The sequence below is a fragment of the Hyla sarda genome, chromosome 2 (assembly GCF_029499605.1).
Source record: "Hyla sarda isolate aHylSar1 chromosome 2, aHylSar1.hap1, whole genome shotgun sequence".
Lineage (NCBI taxonomy): Eukaryota > Metazoa > Chordata > Amphibia > Anura > Hylidae > Hyla > Hyla sarda.
In genome coordinates, this window is record NC_079190.1 from 491,552,814 (window position 1) to 491,569,388 (window position 16,575).

The window sequence follows — 16,575 nt, forward strand, 5'->3', positions numbered from 1 at the left end:
CCGGTGGTCTCTGTTCTTTGCCCGATTTAATTTTGAGATTCACTTTCGTCCTGCCGATAAGAACATTAGGGCCGATGCTCTCTCTCGTTCCTCGGATGCCTCAGAGGTTGATCTCCCTCCGCAACACATCATTCCACCTGACTGCCTGATCTCCACTTCTCCTGCCTCCATCAGGCAGACTCCTCCAGGAAAGACCTTTGTTTCTCCACGCCAACGCCTCGGAATCCTCAAATGGGGTCACTCCTCCCATCTCGCAGGTCATGCGGGCATCAAGAAATCTGTGCAACTCATCTCCCGCTTCTATTGGTGGCCGACTCTGGAGACGGATGTTGGGGACTTTGTGCGAGCCTGCACTATCTGTGCCCGGGATAAGACTCCTCGCCAGAAGCCCGCTGGTTTTCTTCATCCTCTGCCTGTCCCCGAACAGCCTTGGTCTCTGATTGGTATGGATTTTATTACTGATTTACCCCCTTCCCGTGGCAACACCGTTATTTGGGTGGTCGTTGATCGATTCTCCAAAATGGCACATTTCATCCCTCTTCCTGGTCTTCCTTCTGCGCCTCAGTTGGCTAAACAATTTTTTGTACACATTTTTCGTCTTCACGGGTTGCCTACGCAGATTGTCTCCGATAGAGGGGTCCAATTCGTGTCTAAATTCTGGAGGGCTCTCTGTAAACAACTCAAGATTAAATTAAATTTTTCCTCTGCATATCATCCCCAGTCCAATGGACAAGTAGAAAGAATTAACCAGATCCTGGGTGATTATTTGCGACATTTTGTTTCCTCCCGCCAGGATGACTGGGCAGATCTCCTTCCATGGGCCGAATTCTCGTATAACTTCAGGGTCTCTGAATCTTCCTCCAAATCCCCATTTTTCGTGGTGTACGGCCGTCACCCTCTTCCCCCCCTCCCTACCCCCTTGCCCTCTGGTCTGCCCGCTGTGGATGAAATTTCTCGTGACCTTTCCATTATATGGAGAGAGACCCAAAATTCTCTCTTACAGGCTTCTTCACGCATGAAGAGGTTCGCGGATAAGAAAAGAAGAGCTCCCCCCGTTTTTTCCCCTGGAGACAAGGTATGGCTCTCCGCTAAATATGTCCGCTTCCGTGTCCCTAGCTACAAGTTGGGACCACGCTATCTTGGTCCTTTCAAAATTTTGTGTCAAATTAATCCTGTCTCTTATAAACTTCTTCTTCCTCCTTCTCTTCGTATCCCTAATGCCTTTCACGTCTCTCTTCTCAAACCACTCATCCTCAACCGTTTCTCTCCCAAATCTGTTCCTCCCACTCCTGTTTCCGGCTCCTCGGACGTCTTCTCGGTCAAGGAAATTTTGGCTGCCAAAAAGGTCAGAGGGAAAAATTTTTTTTTAGTAGACTGGGAGGGTTGTGGTCCTGAAGAGAGATCCTGGGAACCTGAGGACAACATCCTTGACAAAAGTTTGCTCCTCAGGTTCTCAGGCTCCAAGAAGAGGGGGAGACCCAAGGGGGGGTACTGTTACGCCGAGCGCTCCGGGTCCCCGCTCCTCCCCGGAGCGCTCGCTTCACTCCCTCCGCTGCAGCGCTCCGGTCACGTCCTCTGACCCGGGGCGCTGCGATCCCGCTGCCAGCCGGGATGCGATTCGCGATGCGGGTAGCGCCCGCTCGCGATGCGCACCCCGGCTCCCCTACCTGACTCGCTCCCCGTCTGTTCTGTCCCGGCGCGCGCGGCCCCGCTCCCTAGGGCGCGCGCGCGCCGGGTCTCTGCGATTTAAAGGGCCACTGCGCCGCTGATTGGCGCAGTGGTTCCAATTAGGGTTTTCACCTGTGCACTTCCCTATATTACCTCACTTCCCTTGCACTCCCTTGCCGGATCTTGTTGCCTTAGTGCCAGTGAAAGCGTTCCTTGTGTGTTCCTTGCCTGTGTTTCCAGACCTTCTGCCGTTGCCCCTGACTACGATCCTTGCTGCCTGCCCCGACCTTCTGCTACGTCCGACCTTGCTTCTGCCTACTCCCTTGTACCGCGCCTATCTTCAGCAGCCAGAGAGGTGAGCCGTTGCTAGTGGATACGACCTGGTCACTACCGCCGCAGCAAGACCATCCCGCTTTGCGGCGGGCTCTGGTGAAAACCAGTAGTGGCTTAGAACCGGTCCACTAGCACGGTCCACGCCAATCCCTCTCTGGCACAGAGGGTCCACTACCTGCCAGCCGGCATCGTGACAAACACTACTTGGTGTTCTGCCTAATACCTACTTTGGATATCTATCTCATCTCATATCTATATATCTATCTCATCTCATATCTATCTATCTCATATCTATATATCTATCTATCTCATCTCATATCTATCTATCTCATCTCATATCTATCTATCTCATATCTATCTATCTATCTATCTATCTCATATCTATCTATCTATCTATCTCATCTCATATCTATCTATCTCATATCTATATATATATCTATCTATCTATCTCATATCTATCTATCTATCTCATATCTATCTCATATCTATCTATCTATCTCATATCTATCTATCTCATATCTATCTATCCATCTATCTATCTCATATCTATCTATCTCATATCTATCTATCTCATATCTATCTATCTCATATCTATCTATCTATCTCATATCTATCTCATCTCATATCTATATATCTATCTCATCTCATATCTATCTATCTCATATCTATATATCTATCTATCTATCTCATCTCATATCTATCTATCTCATCTCATATCTATCTATCTCATATCTATCTATCTATCTATCTCATATCTATCTATCTATCTATCTCATCTCATATCTATCTATCTCATATCTATATATATCTATCTATCTATCTCATATCTATCTATCTATCTCATATCTATCTATCTATCTCATATCTATCTATCTATCTCATATCTATCTATCTCATCTCATATCTATGTATCTCATATCTATCTATCTATCTCATATCTATCTATCTATCTCTCTCATATCTATCTATCTCATATCTATTTATCTATCTCATATCTATCTATCTATCTATCTATCTCATATCTATCTCCTATCTATCTATCTATCTATCTATCTATCTCATATCTATCTATCTCATATCTATCTATCTCATATCTATCTATCTATCTCATATCTATCTATCTATCTATCTATCTCATATCTATCTATCTATCTATCTATCTCATATATATATATATATCTATCTCATATCTATCTATCTATCTATCTCATATCTATCTATCTATCTGTCTATCTATCTCATATCTATCTATCTATCTATCTATCTCTCATATCTATCTATCTATCTCATATCTATCTATATATCTCATATCTATCTATCTCATATCTATCTATCTCATATCTATCTATCTCATATCTATCTATCTATCTATCTCATATCTATCTATCTCATATCTATCTATCTCATATCTATCTATCTCATATCTATCTATCAATCTATCTAACTATCTATCTATCTCATATCTATCTATCTATCTATCTATCTCATATCTATCTATCTATCTATCTATCTATCTCATATCTATCTATCTCATATCTATCTATCTATCTATCTATCTCATATCTATCTATCTATCTATCTCATATCTATCTATCAATCTATCTAACTATCTATCTATCTCATATCTATCTATCTATCTATCTATCTATCTATCTCTCTATCTATCTCATATCTATCTATCTATCTATCTATCTCATATCTATCTATCTCATATCTATCTATCTATCTATCTATCTCATATCTATCTATCTCATATCTATCTATCTGTCTATCTATCTCATATCTATCTATCTATCTATCTCTCATATCTATCTATCTATCTCATATCTATCTATCTATCTCATATCTATTTATCTATCTCATATCTATCTATCTATCTCATGACCATGGATTAATTATTAGTTTCCTACTCTGTAATATCTGATTTTGTCTTTTCGGTTAAGCGCTCTGGAATATGTTGGTGCTATACAAAGAAAGATTATTATAGCTAAATGTTTTAGCGCTAGTTGCCATAGTAATAATACTTCAGGTGACTGCGGAGTTGTTGACCCCAGTGGAGACGTCACGGTGGCCGTCAGGTCACATGATGTCACATGGTCACTCTGGATGGGGATCACAGTAGAATCAAATATATATATATTTTTTCAATTGTTCCATTTCTTATTTCAGGAGAACATTTTAGGTTTTGCATTAGGCTTCCTTACAGTCCTTTGTAAAACTATATGGAGATACATTGCTGTAAATATTACCTGATAATAATCCCAGATCAGATACATTTGTATCACCAGACGAGTTTACCTCCCGCCCTGAACATTCTAAACGTGTGCAAGTATATCCACATCTCTGTCCATGGTGCTGAACGCTGGACCACCACATCTCTATACCGGGGGTCCTGTGCTGCCATCACATCTCTATACCGGGGTCCTGTGCTGCCATCACATCTCTATACCGGGGTCCTGTGCTGCCATCACATCTCTATACCGGGGGTCCTGTGCTGCCATCACATCTCTATACCGGGGTCCTGTGCTGCCATCACATCTCTATACCGGGGTCCTGTGCTGCCATCACATCTCTATACCGGGGGTCCTGTGCTGTCATCACATCTCTATACCGGGGGTCCTGTGCTGCCATCACATCTCTATACCGGGGGTCCTGTGCTGTCCTCACATCTCTATACCGGGGGTCCTGTGCTGTCCTCACATCTCTATACTGGGGGTCCTGTGCTGCCATCACATCTCTATACCGGGGGTCCTGTGCTGCCATCACATCTCTATACTGGGGGTCCTGTGCTGCCATCACATCTCTATACCGGGGGTCCTGTGCTGCCATCACATCTCTATACCGGGGGTCCTGTGCTGCCATCACATCTCTATACTGGGGGTCCTGTGCTGCCATCACATCTCTATACTGGGGGTCCTGTGCTGCCATCACATCTCTATACCGGGGGTCCTGTGCTGCCATCACATCTCTATACCGGGGGTCCTGTGCTGCCATCACATCTCTATACCGGGGTCCTGTGCTGCCATCACATCTCTATACCGGGGTCCTGTGCTGCCATCACATCTCTATACTGGGGGTCCCGTGCTGCCATCACATCTCTATACCGGGGGTCCTGTGCTGCCATCACATCTCTATACCGGGGGTCCTGTGCTGCCATCACATCTCTATACCGGGGGTCCTGTGCTGCCATCACATCTCTATACCGGGGGTCCTGTGCTGCCATCACATCTCTATACCAGGGGTCCTGTGCTGTCATCACATCTCTATACTGGGGGTCCTGTGCTGTCCTCACATCTCTATACCGGGGGTCCTGTGCTGCCATCACATCTCTATACCGGGGGTCCTGTGCTGCCATCACATCTCTATACCGGGGTCCTGTGCTGCCATCACATCTCTATACCGGGGGTCCTGTGCTTCCATCACATCTCTATACCGGGGGTCCTGTGCTGCCATCACATCTCTATACCGGGGGTCCTGTGCTGCCATCACATCTCTATACCGGGGGTCCTGTGCTGCCATCACATCTCTATACCGGGGGTCCTGTGCTTCCATCACATCTCTATACCGGGGTCCTGTGCTGCCATCACATCTCTATACTGGGGGTCCTGTGCTGTCCTCACATCTCTATACCGGGGGTCCTGTGCTGCCGTCACATCTCTATACTGGGGGTCCTGTGCTGTCCTCATCTCTATACCGGGGGTCCTGTGCTGCCATCACATCTCTATACCGGGGGTCCTGTGCTGCCATCACATCTCTATACCGGGGGTCCTGTGCTGCCATCACATCTCTATACCGGGGTCCTGTGCTGCCATCACATCTCTATACCGGGGTCCTGTGCTGCCATCACATCTCTATACTGGGGGTCCCGTGCTGCCATCACATCTCTATACCGGGGGTCCTGTGCTGCCATCACATCTCTATACCGGGGGTCCTGTGCTGCCATCACATCTCTATACCGGGGGTCCTGTGCTGCCATCACATCTCTATACCGGGGGTCCTGTGCTGCCATCACATCTCTATACCGGGGGTCCTGTGCTGCCATCACATCTCTATACCGGGGTCCTGTGCTGCCATCACATCTCTATACCGGGGGTCCTGTGCTTCCATCACATCTCTATACCGGGGGTCCTGTGCTGCCATCACATCTCTATACCGGGGGTCCTGTGCTGCCATCACATCTCTATACCGGGGGTCCTGTGCTGCCATCACATCTCTATACCGGGGGTCCTGTGCTTCCATCACATCTCTATACCGGGGTCCTGTGCTGCCATCACATCTCTATACTGGGGGTCCTGTGCTGTCCTCACATCTCTATACCGGGGGTCCTGTGCTGCCGTCACATCTCTATACTGGGGGTCCTGTGCTGTCCTCATCTCTATACTGGGGGTCCTGTGCTGCCATCACATCTCTATACCGGGGGTCCTGTGCTGTCCTCACATCTCTATACCGGGGTCCTGTGCTGTCCTCACATCTCTATACCGGGGGTCCTGTGCTTCCATCACATCTCTATACCGGGGGTCCTGTGCTGTCCTCACATCTCTATACCAGGGGTCCTGTGCTGTCCTCACATCTCTATACCGGGGTCCTGTGCTGTCCTCACATCTCTATGCCGGGGGTCCTGTGCTGCCATCACATCTCTATACCGGGGGTCCTGTGCTGCCATCACATCTCTATACTGGGGGTCCTGTGCTGCCATCACATCTCTATACCGGGGGTCCTGTGCTGCCATCACATCTCTATACCGGGGGTCCTGTGCTTCCATCACATCTCTATACCAGGGGTCCTGTGCTGCCATCACATCTCTATACTGGGGGTCCTGTGCTGCCATCACATCTCTATACCGGGGGTCCTGTGCTGCCATCACATCTCTATACCGGGGGTCCTGTGCTGCCATCACATCTCTATACCGGGGGTCCTGTGCTGTCATCACATCTCTATACCGGGGGGTCCTGTGCTGTCATCACATCTCCATACCGGGGGTCCTGTGCTGCCATCACATCTCTATACCGGGGGTCCTGTGCTGCCATCACATCTCTATACCGGGGGTCCTGTGCTGCCATCACATCTCTATACCGGGGGTCCTGTGCTGCCATCACATCTCTATACCGGGGGTCCTGTGCTGCCATCACATCTCTATACTGGGGGTCCTGTGCTGCCATCACATCTCTATACCGGGGGTCCTGTGCTGCCATCACATCTCTATACCGGGGGTCCTGTGCTGCCATCACATCTCTATACCGGGGGTCCTGTGCTGTCATCACATCTCTATACCGGGGGGTCCTGTGCTGTCATCACATCTCCATACCGGGGGTCCTGTGCTGCCATCACATCTCTATACCGGGGGTCCTGTGCTGCCATCACATCTCTATACCGGGGGTCCTGTGCTGCCATCACATCTCTATACCGGGGGTCCTGTGCTGCCATCACATCTCTATACCGGGGGTCCTGTGCTGCCATCACATCTCTATACCGGGGGTCCTGTGCTGCCATCACATCTCTATACCGGGGGTCCTGTGCTGCCATCACATCTCTATACCGGGGGTCCTGTGCTGTCATCACATCTCTATACCGGGGGGTCCTGTGCTGTCATCACATCTCTATACTGGGGGTCTTGTGCTGTCATCACATCTCCATACCGGGGGTCCTGAGCTGCCATCACATCTCTATACCGGGGGTCCTGTGCTGCCATCACATCTCTATACCGGGGGTCCTGTGCTGCCATCACATCTCTATACCGGGGGTCCTGTGCTGTCATCACATCTCTATACCGGGGTCCTGTGCTGCCATCACATCTCTATACCGGGGGTCCTGTGCTGCCATCACATCTCCATACCGGGGGTCCTGTGCTGCCATCACATCTCTATACTGGGGTTCCTGTGCTGCCATCACATCTCTATACCGGGGGTCCTGTGCTGCCATCACATCTCCATACCGGGGGTCCTGTGCTGCCATCACATCTCTATACCGGGGGTCCTGTGCTGCCATCACATCTCCATACCGGGGGTCCTGTGCTGCCATCACATCTCTATACTGGGGGTCCTGTGCTGCCATCACATCTCTATACTGGGGGTCCTGTGCTGTCCTCACATCTCTATACCGGGGGTCCTGTGCTGCCATCACATCTCTATACCGGGGGTCCTGTGCTGCCATCACATCTCTGTACCGGGGGTCCTGTGCTGCCATCACATCTCTGTACCGGGGGTCCTGTGCTGCCATCACATCTCTATACCGGGGGTCCTGTGCTTCCATCACATCTCTATACCGGGGGGTCCTGTGCTGCCATCACATCTCTATACCGGGGGGTCCTGTGCTGCCATCACATCTCTATACCAGGGGTCCTGTGCTGCCATCACATCTCTATACCGGGGGTCCTGTGCTGCCATCACATCTCTATACCAGGGGTCCTGTGCTGCCATCACATCTCTATACTGGGGGTCCTGTGCTGTCCTCACATCTCTATACCGGGGTCCTGTGCTGTCATCACATCTCAATACTGGGGGTCCTGCGCTGTCATCACATATCTATACCGGGGGTCCTGTGCTGCCGTCACATCTCTATACCGGGGTCCTGTGCTGCCATCACATCTCTATACTGGGGTCCTGTGCTGCCATCACATCTCTATACCGGGGGTCCTGTGCTGCCATCACATCTCTGTACCGGGGGTCCTGTGCTGCCATCACATCTCTGTACCGGGGGTCCTGTGCTGCCGTCACATCTCTATACCGGGGGTCCTGTGCTTCCATCACATCTCTATACCGGGGGGTCCTGTGCTGCCATCACATCTCTATACCGGGGGGTCCTGTGCTGCCATCACATCTCTATACCGGGGGTCCTGTGCTGCCATCACATCTCTATACCGGGGGTCCTGTGCTGCCATCACATCTCTATACCGGGGGTCCTGTGCTGCCATCACATCTCTATACTGGGGGTCCTGTGGTGTCCTCACATCTCTATACCGGGGTCCTGTGCTGTCATCACATCTCAATACTGGGGGTCCTGCGCTGTCATCACATATCTATACCGGGGGTCCTGTGCTGCCGTCACATCTCTATACCGGGGTCCTGTGCTGCCATCACATCTCTATACTGGGGTCCTGTGCTGCCATCACATCTCTATACAGGGGGTCCTGTGCTGCCATCACATCTCTATACCGGGGGTCCTGTGCTGCCATCACATCTCTATACCGGGGGTCCTGTGCTGCCATCACATCTCTATACCGGGGGTCCTGTGCTGCCATCACATCTCTATACCGGGGTCCTGTGCTGCCATCACATGTCTATACCGGGGGTCCTGTGCTGCCATCACATCTCTATACCGGGGGTCCTGTGCTGCCATCACATCTCTATACCGGGGTCCTGTGCTGCCATCACATCTCTATACCGGGGGTCCTGTGCTGTCCTCACATCTCTATACCGGGGGTCCTGTGCTGCCATCACATCTCTATACCGGGGGTCCTGTGCTGTCATCACATCTCTATACCGGGGGTCCTGTGCTGCCATCACATCTCTATACCGGGGGTCCTGTGCTGCCATCACATCTCTATACCGGGGGTCCTGTGCTGCCATCACATCTCTATACCGGGGGTCCTGTGCTGCCATCACATCTCTATACCGGGGGTCCTGTGCTGTCCTCACATCTCTATACTGGGGGTCCTGTGCTGCCATCACATCTCTATACCGGGGTCCTGTGCTGCCATCACATCTCTATACCGGGGTCCTGTGCTGCCATCACATCTCTATAATGGGGTCCTGTGCTGCCATCACATCTCTATACCGGGGGTCCTGTGCTGCCATCACATCTCTATACCGGGGGTCCTGTGCTGCCATCACATCTCTATACCGGGGGTCCTGTGCTGCCATCACATCTCTATACCGGGGGTCCTGTGCTGCCATCACATCTCTTTACCGGGGGTCCTGTGCTGCCATCACATCTCTATGGAAGGGGACTATCTATCTCACATCTATCTATCTATCCTTCTCAACTTAATATATGTCAATCAGAATAAACCCCAATCTGTATTCTATATTCTTTTGTTTTCTCCTATTTTAAATGATTAGACAGATACATTTTTACAAAACTATACACACACCCACATATGTCCATAAATATACATACACAAAAACATCTACATACAAACATACACTTATCTGCATACATACACCAACATACATCCAGTCACACACACACACACAAATAAACCAGATACAATCATACATTACTTACATACACACCACCATACATCTATCCATACATCCAGTCACACACAAATACACTAGATACAATCATACATTACTTACATACACATCACCATACACCAACATACATCCAGTCACACACATACACAAATACACTAGATACAATCATACATTACTTACATACACACCACCATACATCTATCCATACATCCAGTCACACACATACACAAATGCACTAGATACAATCATACATTACTTACATACACATCACCATACATCTATCCATACATCCAGTCACACACAAATACACCAGATACAATCATACATTACTTACATACACACCACCATACATCTATCCATACATCCAGTCACACACATACACAAATACACTAGATACAATCATACATTACTTACATACACACCACCATACATCTATCCATACATCCAGTCACACACATATACAAATACACTAGATACAATCATACATTACTTACATACACACCACCATACATCTATCCATACATCCAGTCACACACATATACACAAATACACTAGATACAATCATACATTACTTACATACACACCACCATACAACTATCCATACATCCATAGAACAAAAATCTACTTCCAAACATATCCTTACTTATTATATGCGCACTTACATACTTATAAATAAATACATACACAAAAGTAACTACACAGAAAATACATACACATATACCCACAGATAAACATATATAAACATACATACACACACAAACCTAAAAATATGTACAATTTCCCAACTACTTGAATCCTTGCACACATAAATACACATCTATATGGAAACCCAAGCATAAAGATACACACATCTACACACCTGTACACACATCTACACACCTGTACACACATCTACACACCTGTACACACATCTATACACCTGTACACACATCTTCACACCTGTACACACCTGTATACACATCTATACACATGTGCACTCATCTACACACCTGTACACACATCTACACACCTGTACACACATCTACACACCTGTACACACATCTATACACCTGTGCACACATCTATACACCTGTACACACATCTTCACACCTGTACACACATCTACACACCTGTACACACATCTATACACCTGTACACACATCTACACACCTGTACACACATCTACACACCTGTACACACATCTATACACCTGTACACACATCTTCACACCTGTACACACCTGTATACACATCTATACACATGTGCACTCATCTACACACCTGTACACACATCTACACACCTGTACACACATCTACACACCTGTACACACATCTATACACCTGTGCACACATCTATACACCTGTACACACATCTTCACACCTGTACACACATCTACACACCTGTACACACATCTATACACCTGTACACACATCTTCACACCTGTACACACATCTATACACATGTGCACACATCTACACACCTCTACACACATCTACACACCTGTGCACACATCTATACACCTGTACACACATCTACACACCTGTACACACATCTATACACCTGTGCACACATCTATACACCTGTACACACATCTGCACAATTGTACACACATCTATACATCTGTACACACATCTACACACCTGTACACACATCTACACACCTGTACACACATCTAAACACATAACTACGCCCCTGTGCACACATCTACACACCTGTACACATATATCTATACACTTCTATACACATCTACACACCTGTACACACATCTACACACCTGTACACACATCTATACACCTGTACACACATCTATACACCTGTACACACATCTATACACATGTGCACACATCTACACACCTGTACACACATCTAAACACACAACTATGCCCCTGTACACACAGCTACACACCTGTACACACATCTACACACCTGTACACACATCTATACACCTGTACACACATCTATACACCTGTACACACATATACACACCTGTACACACATCTATACACCTGTACACACATCTATACACATGTGCACACATCTACACACCTATACACACATCTACACACCTGTACACACATCTACACACCTGTGCACACATCTAAACACACAACTACGCCCCTGTGCACACATCTACACACCTGTACACACATCTACACACCTGTACACACATCTATACACATGTGCACACATCTACACACCTGTGTACACATCTACACACCTGTGCACACATCTATACACCGGTACACACATCTACACACCTGTAGACACATCTATACACCTGTGCACACATCTATACACCTGTACACACATCTGCACAATTGTACACACATCTATACATCTGTACACACATCTACACACCTGTACACACATCTATACACCTGTACACACATCTAAACACACAACTATGCCCCTGTGCACACATCTATACACCTGTACACACACATCTACACACCTGTACACACATCTACACACCTGTACACACATCTATACACCTGTACACACATCTATACACCTGTACACACATCTATACACATGTGCACACATCTACACACCTGTACACACATCTAAACACACAACTATGCCCCTGTACACACATCTACACACCTGTACACACATCTACACACCTGTACACACATCTATACACCTGTACACACATCTATACACATGAACACACATCTATACACCTGTACACACATCTATACACATGTGCACACATCTACACACCTGTACACACATCTAAACACACAATTATGCCCCTGTACACACATCTACACACCTGTACACACATCTATACACCTGTACACACATCTACACACCTGTACACACATCTATACACCTGTACACACATCTATACACCTGTACACACATCTATACACCTGTACACACATCTATACACTTGTACACACATCTATACACCTGTACACACATCTACACACCTGTGCACACATCTATACACCTGTACACACATCTACACACCTGTACACACATCTACACACCTGTACACACATCTATACACCTGTACACACATCTATACACCTGTACACACATCTATACACCTGTACACACATCTATACACCTGTACACACATCTACACTCCTCCCCACCCTGACTCCTATAACCCATGCAGACTAGTGGAGGCAGGAAACTTATTTGGTGTTGCCCCCTATGTGTAATGTGCAGGGAGCCTGCAGTTCGGTGAAATCTCTTTATCGCCTGATGAATTATTTCCCTATTATTTACAGCAGGAGACACATGAGGATTAGATAATAGGATCTAATGGGATCAGTCAGGGCTGTTCTGCCAGGAGAGGAGTCACCCTGGTGGTGTGTCCCCTGTATTGGGGGGCTCTGCCCTGTGCTATAGAGTAAGAACAGGGTCCCTCATCAAGTTCAGGCTTCCATGTGCATGCATATACAGTCGCGTTTTACAATTATCCCTCCATTACAAACACAAGGCACAATAAGCAAAAAAGGAGAATGAATAGAAGATAGAAGAAGTGCAATGGGGGTGTAGTCATGTACCTTGTCTGGATGTGGGGGTCTCAAAGCCTCATGTTGCTTCTGGTTGTTGCTCAGTTGCTTGAGACAATGAAGGTTTCTTCAGATGCAGAAGATAGGATCACTCCACAGCTTCCCTCAGAGGTCCTCCATCCTGATATATGGTCATTGCTCCCACCACCAACCCCCCACCCCAAACCAACCTTCCAAAAATGCAACCACTAGATGAGCCTCCTGCAAGTGGAGGGAAAAGGCAGCTGCCCAAGCTTCAGTGGGCACCTACAAAGGTCCAGAGTGGATGCCAAGCGCAGGCACAGAGGGTAAAGTGCTGAAAAAACACGTCAGGAGACGTCATGAAATCTGCAGCTTCAATGAATTGGGCTTTATTCTAGTGGGGATGCTGTGCATTGGTGGAGACTGAGAGTGGCCCTGCGCCGCACTGACATCTAGTGGCCAGAAAGAGGAAAGGCAGGATGATGTAGAACTCCCTCCTCTACCTTCACCATCTCTCCCTGAAATGCTTAAAGGGGTATTCCAGGAAAAAACTTTTTTTTTATATCAACTGGCTCCAGAAAGTTAAACAGATTTGTAAATTACTTCTATTAAAAAATCTTAATCCTTTCAATAAATATCAGCTGCTGAAGTTGAGTTGTTGTTTTCTGTCTGGCAACAGTGCTCTCTGCTGACATCTTTGCTTGTCTCGGGAACTGAACAGAGTAGAAGAGGTTTGCTATGGGGATTTGCTTCTAAGCTGGGCGGTTCCCGAGACACGGGTCATCAGAGAGCACTTAGACAGAAAATAACAACTCAACTTCAGCAGTTCATAAGTACTGAAGGGATTAAGATTTTTTAATAGAAGTAATTTACAAATCTGTTGAACTTTCTGGAGCCAGTTGATATATAAAAAAAAGTTTTTTCCTCGATAACCCCTTTAATAAGTTCAGGAATTCTTTATGTGACTATGCTACAGGGACTGTAAAGTTAGTGTAGTTCATAATATAGTGTTTGTACCTGTTTGTGACGGTTTTCTCACAATTCTCATGTGATTTTCCCCCCAATTTTTATTTTTAACAGCATACAAAATTACTCATATCTTGGGATTTCCCAGGTTGCAGTGTGTCAAGACCTGACATCACTAGTCAGGTGATCAGAGTCTGTCCTGCTTCAATGGGCGTTCTTTTTTTTTTTTTCAATGGGAGTTGATTTTGCAACAGCTGTAGGCACCCTGATCAGGAAACACTGGTGTATTGCATTGAAGGGATCACAGGTGTGTTTCAATGGGTGGGGTGGCTGATGTGTGATGTGTGATACTTACAAAAATGGAACTACAGGATGTGTAGTTCAGAGAACGAAATTCAACAGAATTATACAGAATCTATACCCCAGTCTAATGAGGAAATTACAATGATCAGATGGGTCACCCAGAAAGAATACAGAATTAAGTTGGAATTATTCAGTTTTTTTTTTTTTTTTTCAGAGTGGGTTAGTACTGTCCTGACATGCTGGGAGTTGTTGTTCTGAAACAGCTCATGGCACCCTGGTCGGGAAACACTGTCTTAGGCTGGGTCCACACTACGTTTTGTCCCATACGGGAGCGCATACGGCAGGGGGGAGCTAAAACCTCGCGCTCCCGTATGTGACCGTATGCGCTCCCGTATGCCATTCACTTCAATGAGCCGACCGGAGTGAAACGTTCGGTCCGGTCGGCTCATTTTTGCGCCGTATGCGCTTTTACAACCGGACCTAAAACCGTGGTTGACCACAGTTTTAGGTCCGGTTGTAAAAGCGCATACGGCGCAAAAATGAGCCGACCGGACCGAACGTTTCACTCCGGTCGGCTCGTATGGGACAAAACGTAGTGTGGACCCAGCCTTAGAGAGTCTAAACAAAACAGAATTAATTGTACACAAAAGAATAATGCTTTGGTCACATGAAACTCCTAGCCAATAATTGTAGGAGATCGTGGGGTCCCGATCAGCTGAGAGGATGGCAGGAGGGTCCCTACCTGCCTACTCGCCATCGGATCTGCGCTCCAATGCTCTAGAAAGCCATGACAGGCCGGAGCAATGGATCACCGATAACACTGATCAGTGCTGTGCTATAACAGAGCATTGTTCAGTGTAGACAATCTAAAGATTGCATGTAATAGTCCACTATGAGGTCTAAAAACTAGTAAAAAAAAAAAAAAAACGAAGTTAATAAATGTGAATTATCCCCTTCCTTAACCCCTTAAGGACACAGGGCGTACCTGTACGCCGTGAGTCCGCTCCCTTTCTATAACGTGGGGCCACAGTGTAGCCCCGCGTCATAGCAGGTCGAGCCAGGCATCTAGCAACGGCCGGGAGCCGCGGATAATAGTGCGGCACTGATCAAGTTGCTGCAAGCTATTAACCCTTTAGCAGAGAGCACTGTGGACAAGACAAAAACGAAATTCAAAAAGAAAGGAATTTCCTCTGTAGCATACAGCTGCTAAAAAGTACTGGAAGGAGTACTAGAAGTTTTTACTAGAAGTCATTTACAAATCTGTTTAACTTTCTGGCACCAGTTTAGGTAAAAAAAAAATGTTTTCCACCGGAGTACCCCTTTAACAAAAGTTTGAATCCCCCCCCCCCTTTCATGTTTTAAATATGAGGAAAAAAACAAACAAACAGTTAAACAGCACGGTCAATGGCGTAAATGAAGAAAAAAGGCCAGAATTGTGTATTAATGGTCACTTCATATACCACAACAAAAATTAATAAAAAGTTATTTAAACAGTATCATTTAACATAAAAATACAAAACTACAGATCATGACACAAAAAATTATCCTCATACAGCCCCGCATACAGAAAAATAAAGAGGGTCATTTTAAGCATACTCCTTTTTGTACAAAAATTAAAATAAAACCTATATAAATTGGGT

At 46.6% G+C, this 16,575-nt stretch overlaps 1 protein-coding gene and 1 long non-coding RNA gene across 4 annotated transcripts in view; one reads left to right on the forward strand and one right to left on the reverse strand.

Annotated features, from left to right (window-relative positions):
* The window catches only part of KCNJ6 (potassium inwardly rectifying channel subfamily J member 6), a 310,982-nt gene extending 296,918 nt beyond the window's left edge, over positions 1-14,064 (reverse strand). For both annotated transcript variants that reach the window (XM_056559635.1, XM_056559634.1), the window contains exon 1: positions 13,697-14,064. The gene's annotated coding sequence lies outside the window, so the exon portion shown is untranslated. The remainder of the gene's footprint in view (positions 1-13,696) is intronic.
* The window catches only part of LOC130357157 (uncharacterized), a 69,305-nt gene that overhangs the window by 26,699 nt on the left and 26,031 nt on the right, over positions 1-16,575 (forward strand). The window lies entirely within an intron of this gene.